Source organism: Zea mays, chromosome 6, assembly GCF_902167145.1.
Source record: "Zea mays cultivar B73 chromosome 6, Zm-B73-REFERENCE-NAM-5.0, whole genome shotgun sequence".
Taxonomy (NCBI): domain Eukaryota; kingdom Viridiplantae; phylum Streptophyta; class Magnoliopsida; order Poales; family Poaceae; genus Zea; species Zea mays.
Genome location: NC_050101.1, coordinates 32,717,226 through 32,732,764, shown reverse-complemented (window position 1 = coordinate 32,732,764; position 15,539 = coordinate 32,717,226).

Genomic DNA, 15,539 nt, shown 5'->3' with positions numbered 1-15,539 from the left:
GGGAAGCTGGGGTGGCTTGTATGATGGGGGCCATGGAGTAGCCTGCAGTTCTGCTGCCAAAGGAGAAGCATCATCAAAAATAAAGGTATCATGACTAAAATCATCATACCATCCATCTTCGTTGAATAAGCCCTCTTGACGAAGCTCCCTGTGTTGGGGCCTTCGATCTTGTTCATCTTGAGCAAGATTATGCACTTCTTCAGTAGCTTCATCGATCTTCCTTTGAAGATAGGCCAGCCTAGCCATCTTCTCCTTCTTCCTTTGTACTTGTTGATGGATGATTTCCATATCCCTGATCTCTTGGTCCAACTTCTCCTCCCGGAGTGTTGGGCTGGTGGCCTTCCTCTTCTAGCTTCAAGCCTCTCGGACAGAGAGAGTTTCCTGGTTTGGGTCCAGTGGCTGCAATGCAGCAGCCCCTGGCGCTGAAGCTTTCTTCGGCGGCATGACAAAGGTCAGGTCTTGCTGAAGGTGGTCGGATGAGTTCACCGACGGTGGGCGCCAATGTTGGGGACTTGTTCTCAAATGCTTCAAATTAAGAACAAGGCAACAGAAAATAGGTTAATTGTTAATGTCCTTCGTCCTTCGAAACATTATTTCCTCAAGGATATAATGATCTTCGGACGAAGGTTATGAAGGTCATACCTTCATCATCACAGTATGTATTAATGGCAAATGAAGCATACAAAACATAAGAGAGAACATGAACAATTATATGATATAATCACATACATTTCTTATCATAAGATTATAAATGAATAAGAACAATATTGAATTACATTCGTACCTTCGGCTTGACAGGAAATGAAAGTACAAGCGTGACACAAGAGCGAGTACAAGTCAACGTGAACAGTATGGGGGAACTTTTCATCTATTTATAGGCACATGACGCAGCCTGTGTAAAATTACACTCATGCCCTGTACATTTACTATTGACTTTAGGATAATCCATTGAGGTCCATATAGCCTTTTCCCCTTTAAGTCGGTTCCTTTTTCTGCCGTTATGCCAAAGCTCCCATGCGTGTGGCTTCGGCGCTGCGTCATCCTTCGTATTGTTCGTGCTTCTCACATTGTATATGGTTTCGATCCGAGTCCGAAGGTACCTTTTCATATATTACACTTGGGAAATATTGTCAAATCATGTTTTTGAGGACCTTTAGAAGACGAAGGCCCCCAACACTTCTGCTATATAATAAATACTCTGATTATTTTGTGACATTTATCTCTATACACTCTGTTATTATATATGTTGTCTTCTTTGGCGCATGTATGAGATGCACCTGGCTTTGTCCCTTAAAGCCTGGGTGTTATAATGGACCACTCGGACCCGAAATTTTCATTCTTCTTAGAGTAGCGGACCGAGCGTTGCGTCCGCCTTCTTCCCTATGCCGACGCATGGCCCCTGGCTCCAGCAACACTCACCGCTGCAGCAACCTTCCAGACCCCGCCCCCTCTCCCGCCGCACGGCCACCAACCATGGCCTTCACCGCTAAACCCTACTGCTCCACCACCGCCAAACCTTCCACACCCACCGCCCATCGCTCACCATCCCCCTCCATCTCCATCTGCGTCGTCGGCAAGTTGTCCCCCAATGTCGTTAGCCTCCACGCGCTAGACCAACGCATCCGGGAGCAGCGGTAGCCTCCGCGGCGGCGGTCCGAGTACGTGCTGAACCGCATCGACGACCCCAACTACATGCGCTTCTTCGGCACCATGTTGTGCAACGGGAAGTAGTCGTCGGGCGCCACTATGAGTCTATGACGAGCGCCAGCTAGCCCGCCTCGGCGTCGATGTCATCGAGGTCGGGTTCTCGGCCTCCTCCCCCGATGAACTTGATGTCGTGCGCTCCATCTCAATCGAGGTCGGCAACCCACCAGGGGCAACAGCACCCACGTGCCCGTCATCTGCGGCCTCTCGCGGTGCAACAGGAGGGACAACGAAGGCACATGGGAGGCTGGAAGGCCAGACGCGCTCCAATGAGGTGTGGGCATCTCCGGCGGCCCAACTTGTACGAGGCGATGGCGTATCGGGGCTGAGGACACGAAAGGCCAAGCGCACAGGACATACGACAGTAAGCCCGCCTGCACCGCACCAGACCGCCACCCGCGACGCGCCCATGTCATGGCGCCATGGGTGGCGGCACGCTGACCCATCAACGTCACCCTCTTCCCCGCTTCCACTCGACAGCCTCCAGTTTCCTGGTCAGTCTTCGTGCCGCCTCTCTGCCACACACCGTCTCTCAGGTATGTACTGTATTGAGCAAATACATTTGTACTATAATAGGTTACTGGGACCTTATAGTTTCAGAGAAGGAAGCTGGTGATGAGCTGATCAAATTTGTCTAGAGAAGCAATAAAACAAATGGTTCCAGTGATAGTGGGGAGCTTGAAGTATTCCATATGTCTGCTCTTAAATTGGGAATTACATCTTCTAGGGCAGCACTCACTGATTGAAGAGCCTTTAAGAAGCTAATTCAGAAGGCCCATTTTAAGATAAAAGATGTAGGTGAAATTGTAGCACTTGTTAGAAACTGGGGTTTAAGATAAAATTGCAGTTAGATATGATTGTAGTAAGTGCTTTGAGGAAATCAGGGAGGGCTAATTACAGTTACTTACAAGTACATCCTACCTAGAGTTTTAAAAATTGTGTTTCATCGCCCATTGATCAATATTATCCATTGGGTTATCAACATCATCCGAGCATGTCCAGTCAGGTTCACAGTGTGGCTGAGTCATATGAAAAAATATAGCTCAAAAGATAACCCCAGTTTCTTGCAATATTACCTTCCTGTGTATGTTCCAAGTATAATACCTGACTTTGGTAATACATAGTTATTCTGTTTTAACTAAAATAGTTTGTCGATTTTTGCGTGGGAACAAATACATGATGGTACCCCTTCCATCCAAAAAATGAAGACATCTATTTGACAAACAGTCGAACTCTTAGTAGAGGCAGTCCAGAGGTTGTTGGTGGATAGTCAAGAAGAGATTCACAGTTGATGTCGAACAAATAAAGGAATCCAATGAACTTACTGTAATATTGAGAAGGGAACATCCTACATCAGCTACATGTATAATCGAATTATTTGTAGAAACAAGATAGGTACAGGCTAAGCAATTCGGTAGAGAGAAGGGAGGTTGAATGCTTGCAGCCTCATTAGATTACTCAGCTACTATTTTAGGCTGTCTTATTGCACCTTCATAGTTGGAAGTAGTATATATTTTAATCTTCTCTATCTGAGTTTAATATACTTTTATTTAGCTTCTTGCAAGCTTGAATTTCCTGGTGCTCAAATGCCACCTGCTACTTTTGTAGTCTCTGCTCGGAACTGTGTTTTCTTACTCTAATTATACATATACGTCCATATAGAGATGGAAGGATCATGATTGATTACATATAATATAGCTATAGTTTGTGGGACAAATTTGTTCAAGGCTACGAAACCTTAATTCACCAAAACCTCTTTCTAAACTATGCTTTGTCTGTTAATCTACCGATCATGCCTTTACTTACAAAACGTGCAGCTACAAACAATTTTAGGTGCAAAGTGTGCATACATTTTTAGTCCCTCATATTTAATTTTCTGAATAACTTGCCCTGTTAATTGGTTCTTGCAAATGATAACATGTGTTAGGTTAGTTCTTTATTAGTTCCTCGGGTTGCTAGGTGTTGCACTCGTTCCTCATGATGCATTCCTACTTACAGGTACATGAATTAGATGTCTTATGGTCCTAGGATACTGCGAGAAAATGCTTCTGTTCATATTTCACAATGTTCTTATATTTTTGCTAGCATCACATTCTAGCTCAGTGTGATCAGGTCGCTTGCACTCTTTGTTGTATCTTCAATTGCCATTGTCATTTGCAACAAAGCTCTCATTAGCACGCTTGGTTTTCCATTCGGTTAGTATAACATACTTTGTTTTTCCCATGCATCAATGCACCTTGAATAACAAAGCATCAAGTATAGCAGTCAACAGCGAGCTAGAATAATTGTTGCTTAATACTGAAATCCCTTCCCAATTCACCACAAAACGCATGGCTACATGAATCATGTCATGGAATACATTACCAAACACGTAGATAAATTATTATGTATTCTGTAGATATAAACAAAGTAGAGAATCACATTAGAGGAATAGATTGGAATGGAATAATTTTTTAACTTATGCACTTTTACCATGTGATTTCACTTTTTCAAAGTTTATTATAATTCCACATGTAACATTTTCATAAATGGAAAAAGTTGGCTGCAAGAAAGGCGGTAAATGTTCCAGGTTGCAAGAAAGGCAGAAAAATGTTTTAGAGAGAGGACCATATCATGGACATCCTTCTTCAAACTCCTGTGCTGCTATAAGAGATCATAATAATCCTTCGAGTTCTCTGCTTCCTTAATGACCATGGAATTTCTCTCTAATTCCAGTTCCTTGATTTGCTTCAGCACAAAATTCAAATAGAGTGCTATTGTAAGTTTCAAGAAATGTTTTAGGTTTCTTCAGTGGGATTTCTGTGTTTTTTACAGAAGTCCCTATGATGACCAAATGGCAATAATATAGGTACCAACACAAATTACTATACTGGCTTGTAATGGTCCAAAATAGATCTTACTGCCTGAGCGCATCTCTGAAACACCAATTGTTTTGTTGCTCTGTATGTCTCGCACTAACAGTTTTGTGGGAGATTCAACCTTTGAAGCACCAATTGTGCTAAATAATTTATGAAATCCTTGGCTGAATTTGAATATGACATAGATAATTGTTCACTCTGGTTTCCCCTCGTGTTAGATAGGGCGCCCGAAGGGGCGCCGCCTGATGTAGGGATATGTTTGTTGATGGAGAAAGGATCAAAGGAGACGAAGGAAGTCACCATAGGGCTTTGCTTAGGCGACCTAGGGAGTGTTCCTTTGGTATTGCTCCTCACAGTCTTTCCCAATCTGAAAGTGATTCTGTTTTAAAAAATTCCATCTGATGATTCCAACCAAAAATCATAGTAGATGCTAATGTCACTATTTCAGTAGGTTGTTATATTCAATGTTGAGGAGAAAAGCCCAACTTGCTTATGTAAAATTGACATGGTGCAGCTAGGGACGTTGTGGCGACCTTGAATGCGGAGGAAGGTGACAAGCTCGCGAAGACGTTGTGGCTCGGCTCGCTCTTTAGTGTTTGGTACCTACTCAACATCTATAATAAGTAGGTTAGTGGAACATATGTCCTGTCACCATTAGATTGGGCGACCGAACCATGGTACAACAGTCACCTTCTTTAATGATTTTTTGTTCTACTTACTAATATGCTGCTTTACTCTTCCCTGGTGTTTGTACTGACCTTTCTAGGAAATCTTGCAATGTAAAAATTCATTGTTTTATTGAGAATGCAGAACTGATATTCAATGTAAAATATTCAGTGTGATAGAAAAAAGAAGGTTAATCGAGTATGATCTTTATTTCAACCTGCCAATGCTCTTGGTAATTCCAGTTTGCCTAATAGTCAACTTGTTTTTTTTTGTAATGTTCAAGCATTCGCTGAAATTGCTGATCATATTCAAAATTGTTGCTAAATTGACGATTAACCCTTGTTTCCATGGATAGCGAGATGTGTGACGTTGTATGTTTATAGCTATTGTGCAGTATACACCTTGCTTACAGGTTGCCACAACTCCACCGGTTGGATCCACTAAACTTCCAATGTGTCCTGTTTGCATTGGTGTGCTTACAGTTTTGTATTTTTTTTCTTAGGGCCTCTGCAATACAATTTATAATCATGTGTACACGTATAGGTGTATATTTTGGCTGGGCCTGATGGGCCGGCCCAAAGCACGAAAAAAAGCACGGCCCAGGCACGGCACGACCCAAAATATTTTAGTGTCGGGCCGGGTGTGGCAGAACCGCCTGAATTATTCCAGCTTAAGTGCCTAAGTTATGCCTCAGGGGCCGCAATGCACTTAAATCAGAATAACCCGTCAGTTCCTCAGATCTAGTCTGATAGAGCAACTTAACCAGAATCAAATACCACAAACTCACTCGAAGGTGAGTCACAGAAGAAGTACAATAAAACAGGAAACCTCAAATTAAAGTACTAGAGTTATTACATAAATCAGAGTTTTTCAAGTAGCTGACATAAGTTCACAAAATAAATTGCATCGGATAATCGATATCGTCGAAAGCAAGGAATAGGGCAAGGCCTAGCCCACTACTCCTCCTGCTCCTCTCCTGCCAGAGCAGCATCCCACTCGACCGTCCAACCCGGTGGCAGGGTGGTAGGCCAAGTCACACCATCAACCATATCCTGAAGCATACTTGCAAAAATTATGCCATAAGCAAGGCTGAGTATACTAATACTCAGCTAGACTTACCCGGTGTGAGGAATCTACTCCTCTACCTCTAGACTATGCAGCTGTTTGGCTGAGGGGTTTGGTTTGCCAAAAGCACTAGCTGAGTCTAAGTCCATTTTTAGCTTTTTCCAATTCTAGCATAATTAATTTAGCTAAGTTTGCTCCTCCTATGCATACATGGTAGCAAGCATTTAGTACAATCAACAAGTTAACTCATGTAAAACCTCATTTCACTTCTTACTCAATGTAGTACAAGGGGTCAAGCATTCTCATTAGCTGCGAGAAGCAGACGATTCGAATCGAGTTTTAAACCTTGCAAGGTAAACCTAAACACACGACATGTAGGGGCACTCCAACCCCACACACATCAACCGTCCCCATCGATCCCCCGTTCGCGGCCAGGGCTCACCGCCTTGGCATACAATGCTCCACTGACCCCTGTTGCTGCCGTGCAGTGACCGCACTTGTACCCACCATAGCTAGCATGGGAGACCCAGTCTCAGGTCGCGTGAGGGATAAAGTCCGCGCCCGGCTTCACTCAGGTACTAGGTTTACCGGTTACCATATTTCCCGACATGTGTTTAGTACGTTCAAACGCTTGACTCAGGTATCCACACATTAATTCTTAATTCCTTTTCCCGTCTCATGGACAAGGCATCCTCCCTGGATCCAAGTCCATAGACCATCATAGATCCCGTTATCAAGATGAATACAATCTATTCCTGACCTCGCGCGAGTGCTAGAAAAATCACTCGACTTCTACTGAGATCCTAATTAGCATAGCAGCTATTCGACATAGCATACTAGTATCCATCTCAAAAAGGAATCCTGAATTCATGGAACTAAGGTTTCAAGCAACTCCTACACTTAAGTGCACATTACAACCCTACAAACATTAAGTGTAGTAAAGTAGCATATATAAATGGTTATGCATAAAACCGGGGATAGCCTTCAATTGCTGGGGCTGCAGGGAGATCCTCGATGGCAGTCTCGGAAGCTTGCTCCTGATCTTCCTCTTGGACAACTCCTTTCTCAGGGATGAGCACGTACTCTACGTCAGCGAGATTGCAATCTAATGAATGCAATGAGTAAGATACATGCATGTCATGATATGCAATTTAGTAACAAAAATTGGATGGGGAATGATCAATTTAATATGGAGCTTACTCTTATTATTGAAGATTTTTGTGATACATTTAGCAAATTAGGGTCAAGTTTGATTAAGCTAATTGGTAAGTTCATTTTGATGTTCCACTGATTTCGGTTCAATGTCTTAGTGAGAGTTTTATTAAAATTCCTAGCTGAATTTATTTGGGGTGAGTTTCATTATTTTCTCTACTTCATCTCTATTTCTCTTCTGCTTTTAAGGTGAGTTTGAAATACAAGGTAGCTTAATAAATTTCCAAAAATTCTGCAAAAATTACATTGGTTTCTTACTGGTGTATAACTCTATCTCAAAATTTGAGGCTTAAAATGTGAGTAGTCTTCTCTGTATGAAATTATCAAATATTAGGGCAGAGAGGGTGTTTTGAACTACAACTCCCTTTTTACAGTGGGTTGTTCTTTAAGACTTAATTTTTTTGGCATTTAGATGCTATAGCATGACTTTGTACAAATTTTCAGCCACTAATACTTGTTAGTTATTTTGCTATGATTTTCTAAAGTTTCTAGTCAAAGGGGTGCTTTCTACTACCACTATATTTGAAAACTATCAAACAACAAATTTCTAGTTTTTCCTATCTTCTTCTTTGTGCAAGAGGAATCATTCTAAATTTTGGTAACTTTTTGCTTAAGGGAGAGGTTGGTAGGGATTTCTTGATTTTAATGGCCTTTTTCATAAAGTATTGGCAATGGGTATTGCTTGTAGGTTTGAATAGGTTTTATATTTTTCTCTGGTGGTTTATTCCCTTACTAATCTGATAAAAATTTACTTGTCCACTGTTGCACACTTCTTGGCTTACTTATGATTTAATTGAAATATGGTTCAATATCAAGTTCTATTTGTTCAACCTACATAAAATGATGTGCTGGGGTGCTTACCATTTTTACAGTGGTGTCCTAATGGTTACAAGTCTACTGATTTTTTCTTACCAATTTTGGAATTGTTCTTATATTTTTAATAATGGCATTTCTGGTTTTATTAGTGCCTAATAAAATATTTCACCTTGAATTTGTTCTGGACTAGGGTTTCCTTTATTTTTCCTAGGTTCTTTATTACTTAAGTGGACTAGGAAAAATATTTGCATCCACTGTTCATTATTTTCTAATGCCTTTCTCATTTTCCTAAGTTTTGGGCAAATAGGGCTTTTAATAAATAACCTTGTCTAAATCTTCAATACTGGGGTGCTCAATATTTTTAAACAGTGTCTAAGTGAGGTTTATAATTCTACAAATTTTCTCAAGTTCAGCACAGAAGCATAACTAAATTTCTTCCTTTAAATAAGGTTTGGGTAGTTTCCTTATTTAATTCTAAACTCTAAAAATCAATACAGAAACCATGAGGTTTAGCATTTTTATTTGATAGTCGATAATATTTAGAATCCATCAAAATTGGTTTGGCTCAATTTGGTGGAATATTTCTCAAGATATGAATTTTCTAAGTTCTCTGCTGAATTTAAAAAGAATAAACAGAAATGGTTTAAGGGAAAATAGTTTTGCGTCTAGGTCCATAGCGAAAAGGTTTTAAGTGTATTACAGACAGGTCCTCGGTTCACTATTCATTTGAGTCTATGGCTCTACAGAAAACCCCTTAGGGTTTCTCGAAATTGAACCCGCGATCCTTCCTTAATGGAACAGTGGTCGCGGAGGAAGAAAGGGGCGGAGGGGCTTACTAGCGGCGAGACTGCTCCAGTGAGGTGGTCAAGAATGTAGGGGAGGTCCTGAGGGTCACGGCGATGTGCGGGTCGCCGTCGGGAAGGGTCGAAGTCGGGCGATCCACGTGCGCAGGCGGAGATGCTCGTCAGCGGTGAGGAATCCGGCCTAACCAGGACGCGATAGATCAATTAAATGGGTCAGGGAGCTTCACCAGAGATCAAGTAAGGTGTGAGCGCGAGGAATTTGAGAATGGCTCACCGGATTACTCGGTCTACGCGCGGCCGCGAGCGACCGAAGTCCGGCGAGGACGATCTTGGGTTTCCGGTGAAGTTCTGCCGGGTCCGAGAGCTTGGAAAGCTTCACGGGCCACATGCGTAGCTAACCGAGGGACAGGCGCAGCTTGGACGTGGCTGAAGCGAACTGGCTACGGTGGCCGAGGCTTGGGCAGTGATGGCAGGCGGAGGAGAGCTCGCCGGAGCTAAGGGAGGGGTGTCTGGCCAGCGAGGGTGAGCGTGGGGTGAGGTGAGGCGCGCCCGGGGGAGGTTTTAAAGGCGCGAGAGAGCGCGGCCAAGGGGGGCTCTGACAAGCGCTGGGGGCGTGCGCGGGTGAGCACCAGTGCGCGCTCTGGCGTCTGGCACAGCGTTGAGCACGAGGTAGCGCAGAGAGAGGTCGTGTTCAAGAGCGGATTGGCTCCAAATCTTTGAGATTATGGCCATGATCCTGTTGAGAGATCTCTTCCCTTGACATTCCTTTGTCGTTTGTGTGTGGAGGCTTGCAGGTTTTGCTGACTGGATCAAGAGATATGGAGGGGTGAAGTTGGGTTTGTCTCTCTACCGAGCACAGAGGGAAGGTCTCGGGTTTGACGTGTCCAGAGCACGCGTCCCAATGTCATCTTCTGGTATGAGGGTAGAGGGGTTAGTTAGACACATTTTTGTCAATGGGAGCTTAGAGTTTTGAGATAGAGATCAAGGTGAACGCGGTCGGTTTTGGTTCAAAGGCTGAAAATGCAGAAATATGAATTTCAGATTTCCCCATTAAACCTCCACTTGAATGGCTTGTTTGGAGTTTTTAACAAACTATTTTGGCCAAACTTTTAGAATCTTTATTGTAGCTTAGTTAGTGTATTTCAATTTATATAATTGGCCTAAGCCATGATTTCATGTTTTCCATGGTCTTTTATCCCTTTTCTCCCTTTCTACTTAAGTGGCTTGTTTAAGGTTGGTATTAGGGTTTCAACATTTCCCCCTTTTTTTGAAAACCTCATTGGTTTTAGACATGATTCTTTAGATATAAACTTAGTGGGTCTTTTATTCTAAAGTTGATTTGGTGCTTCTTGCTCAATTTGGCTTACATGAAATGATGCCACTAGAGTTAGTATTGAGGAGAACCCTAGGTGACACTGGGGTGTCACAGCCTTCCCCCCTTAAAGGAATCTCGTCCCAAGATTCGGGTCGGAGTCCTCTCAGGGTGAAGTAAGGTTAAAGCTTTCTTGATGTGGGTGATTTATTCATTAAGTTTCTTCTTGGTAAACTGCTCTTCGAATGTCATCCTCTTTGCAACTTCAGAAGGAAGTCCTTTTAATTTTAATCTTATCATTAACTCATTCTGTTTTAAGATCATTTTTTCTTATGTTTTGATTCAAAGGACAGGGGAGGGGTTGGGCATGATTACGTACCAATTCCCTTAGGTGACAATCGGGGAAGTTGGAATGCAGAAATTCCTCAGTCTCCCAAGTAGCCTCTTCCTCTGAGTGATTACTCCATTGGATCTTATACATCTTGATCGATTTAGCCCGAGTTGATCTTTCTTTGCAATCTAGAACCTTGGAAGGGTACTCTTGGTACGATAGATCAGGTTCTATCTCCAATTCTCGTCCTGCTATGATCTCGGTCGACAATCGAACACATTTCTTCAGCTGGGATACATGGAACACATTGTGGATGGTAGACATTTTTGGAGGTAACTTCAACTTGTATGCCACGGGTCCACATGCTTCTATGATCTCATAAGGTCCAATGTAACGAGGGGCTAACTTTCCTTTGATTCCAAACCTCTGCACTCCTTTGGTGGGTGATACCTTCAGATAAACGAAATCTCCCACCTCGAACTGGAGAGGTTTCCTTCTTCTATCATGGTAACTCTTCTGCCTGACCTGAGAAGCTTCTAGATTCTTCCTGATTAGTTTGACTTTCCTTTCGGCTTCAGTCACTAAGTTAGGTCCAAAAATTTCTCTTTCTCCAGGCTGAGACCAATTGAGGGGTGTTCGACACCTTCTTCCATAAAGAGCTTCGAAAGGTGCCATCTTTAGGCTAGATTGATAGCTGTTGTTATAAGCAAACTCTGCCAAAGAGAGGTGCTTATCCCAGTTCTTGCCACAATCGATCGCACAAGCTCTCAGCATATCTTCCAGAATTTGATTTACCCTGTCGGTCTGACCATTAGTCTGCGGGTGGTAAGCTGAACTTCTGATTAGCTTGGCTCCCAAAGACTCTTGCAGTTGTTCCCAAAATCTGGCAACAAATTGGGCTCCTCGGTCAGAAACAATGGTCTTGGGCAATCCGTGCAAACACACGATTCAGTCAATGTATAGCTCTGCATACTTCTGAGCCTTATCGGTGGTGTGCACAGGAAGAAAATGTGCCACTTTTGTCAATCGGTCCACGATAACCCAAATTGAATCATGATGACAAGAAGTGTTAGGCAGACCCACAATAAAATCCATGCTGATGTCATCCCATTTCCACGAAGGTATAGATAGGGGTTGCAAAGCTCCAACTGATTTCAAGTGGCTTGCCTTTACCCTCTGACATGTGTCACATTTTGATACATATTGGGCTATCTCCCTCTTCATTCTGGTCCACCAATACAAGGGCTTCAGGTCATGATACATTTTGGTGCTCCCTGGATGCATGGAGAATTTGGAGAGATGGGCCTCATCCAAGATTTTCCTTTTGAGGTCTTTATTTTTAGGAACCACCAATCTGCTTTCAAACCATAATATACCCTTTCCATCTTGGTAGAAACATTTATACTTCTCTGTCTTCTGATGGAGGTTCTCCTTGATGATTTTTACTCCCTTGTCAGAGTTGGGCCATAATGATCTGGTCTTGCAAAGTTGGCTCAATGGAAATGTGAGACAAAGCACCAGAAGGAATCACTTCAATCTTCATTTTGCTCAACTCATCACATAGGGTGTTAATGCGAGAATCCATCATAATACAGTTGCATTGCAATTTACAACTCAAGGCATCTGCAACCACATTGGCCTTCCCTAGGTGATAATGTACCTCCAGGTCATAGTCTTTGATCAGCTCTAGCCATCTTCTCTGCCTCATGTTGAGATCAGCCTGAGTAAAGATGTACTTAAGGCTCTTATGATTAGTGAAGATGTTGCAGTGGGTTCCCATCAAATAGTGTCTCCACATTTTCAAAGCATGGACCACGGCTGCTAACTCCAGGTCATGAGTGGGATAATTTTGCTCATGAGGCCTGAGTGCTCTTGATGCGTAAGCAATGACTCGGTTGTCTTGCATCAAGACACAACCCAGTCTAGTGCCAGAGGCATCACAGTACACATCAAATGGCTTGCTGTTGTCGGGTTGCGCTAACACTGGTGATGTAGTCAGATGTTGCCTTAATGTATGAAAGGCATCTTCGCACTTCTGACCCCAAACAAACTTGGTCTCTTTCTTCAACAATTCAGTTATGGGTTTCACAATACAAGAGAAATCCGGAGTGAATCTTCGATAATAACTAGCCAGTCCCAGAAAACTTCGAATCTAACGGACAGTCGTTGGCGGTTTCCAGTTCATCACCTCTTGCACCTTATCAGGATCAACAGCTATGCCTGCCTGAGAGATAGTGTGACCCAAGAATTTGATTTCTTTTAGCCAAAAATCACATTTTGACAATTTGGCATAAAGACGGTGCTCTCGCAGACGTTGAAGTACGACATGCAAATGACCGGCACGTTCTTCTTCGTTCTTTGAGTACACCATGATATCATCGATGAAAACCACTATGAACTTGTCCAGTTCAGGCATGAAAACAGAATTCATCAGATACATGAAGTATGTTGGTGCATTAGTCAGCCCGAAAGACATCACCGAAAATTCATATAGCCCATATCTGGTCGAGAAGGCAGTCTTCAGAATATCACTTGCTCGTATCTTGATTTGATGGTAGCCGGAGCGAAGGTCTATCTTGGAAAACACTTTGGCTCCGACCAACTAATCGAAAAGAACATCAATACGAGGCAAAGGATACTTGTTCTTGATAGTCACCGCATTAAGGGGGCGGTAATCTATGCATAGCCTCAAGCTTTCATCCTTCTTCTTCACAAACAATGTTGGACATCCCCAAGGCGAAGTACTTGGGCGGATGAAACCCTTGTCCAGCAATTCTTGCAGTTGCTTCTTCATTTCTGCCAACTCAGCGGGTGGCATCCGGTAAGGCCTCTTGGAAATGGGCGCTGTTCCCGGTTGCAACTCGATGGCGAATTCAATATCCCGGTCTGGTGGCATTCCTGGTAATTCATCAGGGAAAACATCTGTGTACTCACAGACCACTGGAATCTTCTTCAGGGGTAACTCCGTCATAGCAAAAGCACATGACCGAGTAGAATCTTGGTTGGGCAGAAACAAGGTGAAACTCCCACAAATTGAAGAATTGATTTCAACGACGTGGCTGGCTACATCAAGCACTACTTGGTGTTGAGTCATCCAGTCGGCTCTGAGAATGATGTCCACATTTTCCAAACCCAAAACAAGGAGGGTTGTTTTGATAATGTGGCTTCCCAGTTGAATAGGCACACTTTGGTTTAATTGGTTGGTCGCAATTTTACCTCTAGGTGTGGCTATCATAAATGACCCTTTTGCATGGTAGAAAGGCAGTTGACATTTAACACTGAGCTTCTGGCTAATGAAACTATGAGATGCACCAGAATCAAATAGAATTAATGCAGGTTGATTAAAAACTGAAAAGATACCAGTCATGTCAGGGGCTCCCTCAGGTAACTCTTCCAGAGTAGTGAAGTTGAGCTTCCCTTGCTTGACTTGTACCTTCTGCTTTCTTCCCTTGTCTTGATTTGGTGCTGGCATCTGCTTCTGCTGATTTCTTGGGCAATTCTTGGCATAGTGGCCCACAGTGCCACAAGTGAAGCACTGGTTCCCATTTCCCTGGCGGAACTGCTGCTGCGGAGGCTGATTATTCCTTGGAGCGAGGGCTGGAAACGAGTGGGTGCTGGCTACTGCTGCTGAGGTGGCCTGATCACCCATCTGCCTACCTGTTGCCGAAATCCCCTGCTCTGATTATGTGAAACAATCCTGAACCTCTGGGTCTGAGCGAAAGGTGCTGCCATCGGTGCCTTCCTCTTCTTCTCTGCCCGATGAGCTACAATGCAATCCTCCTGGGAGATGGCCAGGTTGACCAACTCATTGAAGCTATCAGACCGGACAGTGTTGAGATGCTCACGCAACTTGGTATTGAGACCCTTGCAGAAGCGGTCTCTCTTCTTCTCGTTAGAATCAACATGATAACCTGCATACTGGCATAGGTCGTTGAAGGCTTGAGCATACTGCAATACCGTGCGGTTCCTTGATTGAGTGCCAGAAATTCATTCAACTTGCGGTCAAGAATTCCAGCTAGGATGTGGTGTCCTCTGAAAGAAATCTTGAATTCCTCCCAAGAAACTTCATGACCAGCAGGTAGCATAGCACAGAAATGGTCCCACCAAGTTCGAGCAGGTCCGTGAAGCTGCTACGCGGTGAAGCGAGCCTTGGTGCCATTAGGGAAATCTCCCGTGAGGAGGGGAAACTTGGACTCCACGACGCGTAACCATACGTTGGCATCCAACGGATCCTCTGCCTTGGTGAACAAGGGCGGCTGCGTACTCAGGAACCCCTGGTAAGTTGCTGTTGCCGGAGGTCGCTGCGGCTGGCCTCCACCATACTGCTGAGGGTGGGGCAGGCGCTACAAAAGCTGTCGCAGAATCTCGTTCTACTGGGCCATCAGCTCCTGCACTGTGGGAGGTGGAGGAGGTGGCGGGGAACTTGCTTGTTATGCCCGCGACGCTGCCTAGCTGCCATCTGAAAATAGAGATTGTTGCCATTGTTATCCCAATTCACAATTTTCGAACAACATGCTATTATCTCATATGGAAGGAAATTGCCATAATTATAACATTAAGTTCGAGTGAAGATAACATGGTTACAAACATCTCATAGATCTCAAAAGTTCTCAAGGGTTACATCAGCTAGGGGAAGGTACCCGTAAGCCTAGTCCAAAATCTGTCATTACTAAGCTCGCGTGGGTTTCTATCCTCCTAAAACATCGAAACGACTTGTCAATCCTGAGTAGTGGAAGTGACACTGGATGCGGGTGAAGGGGGCATCGTGGAGG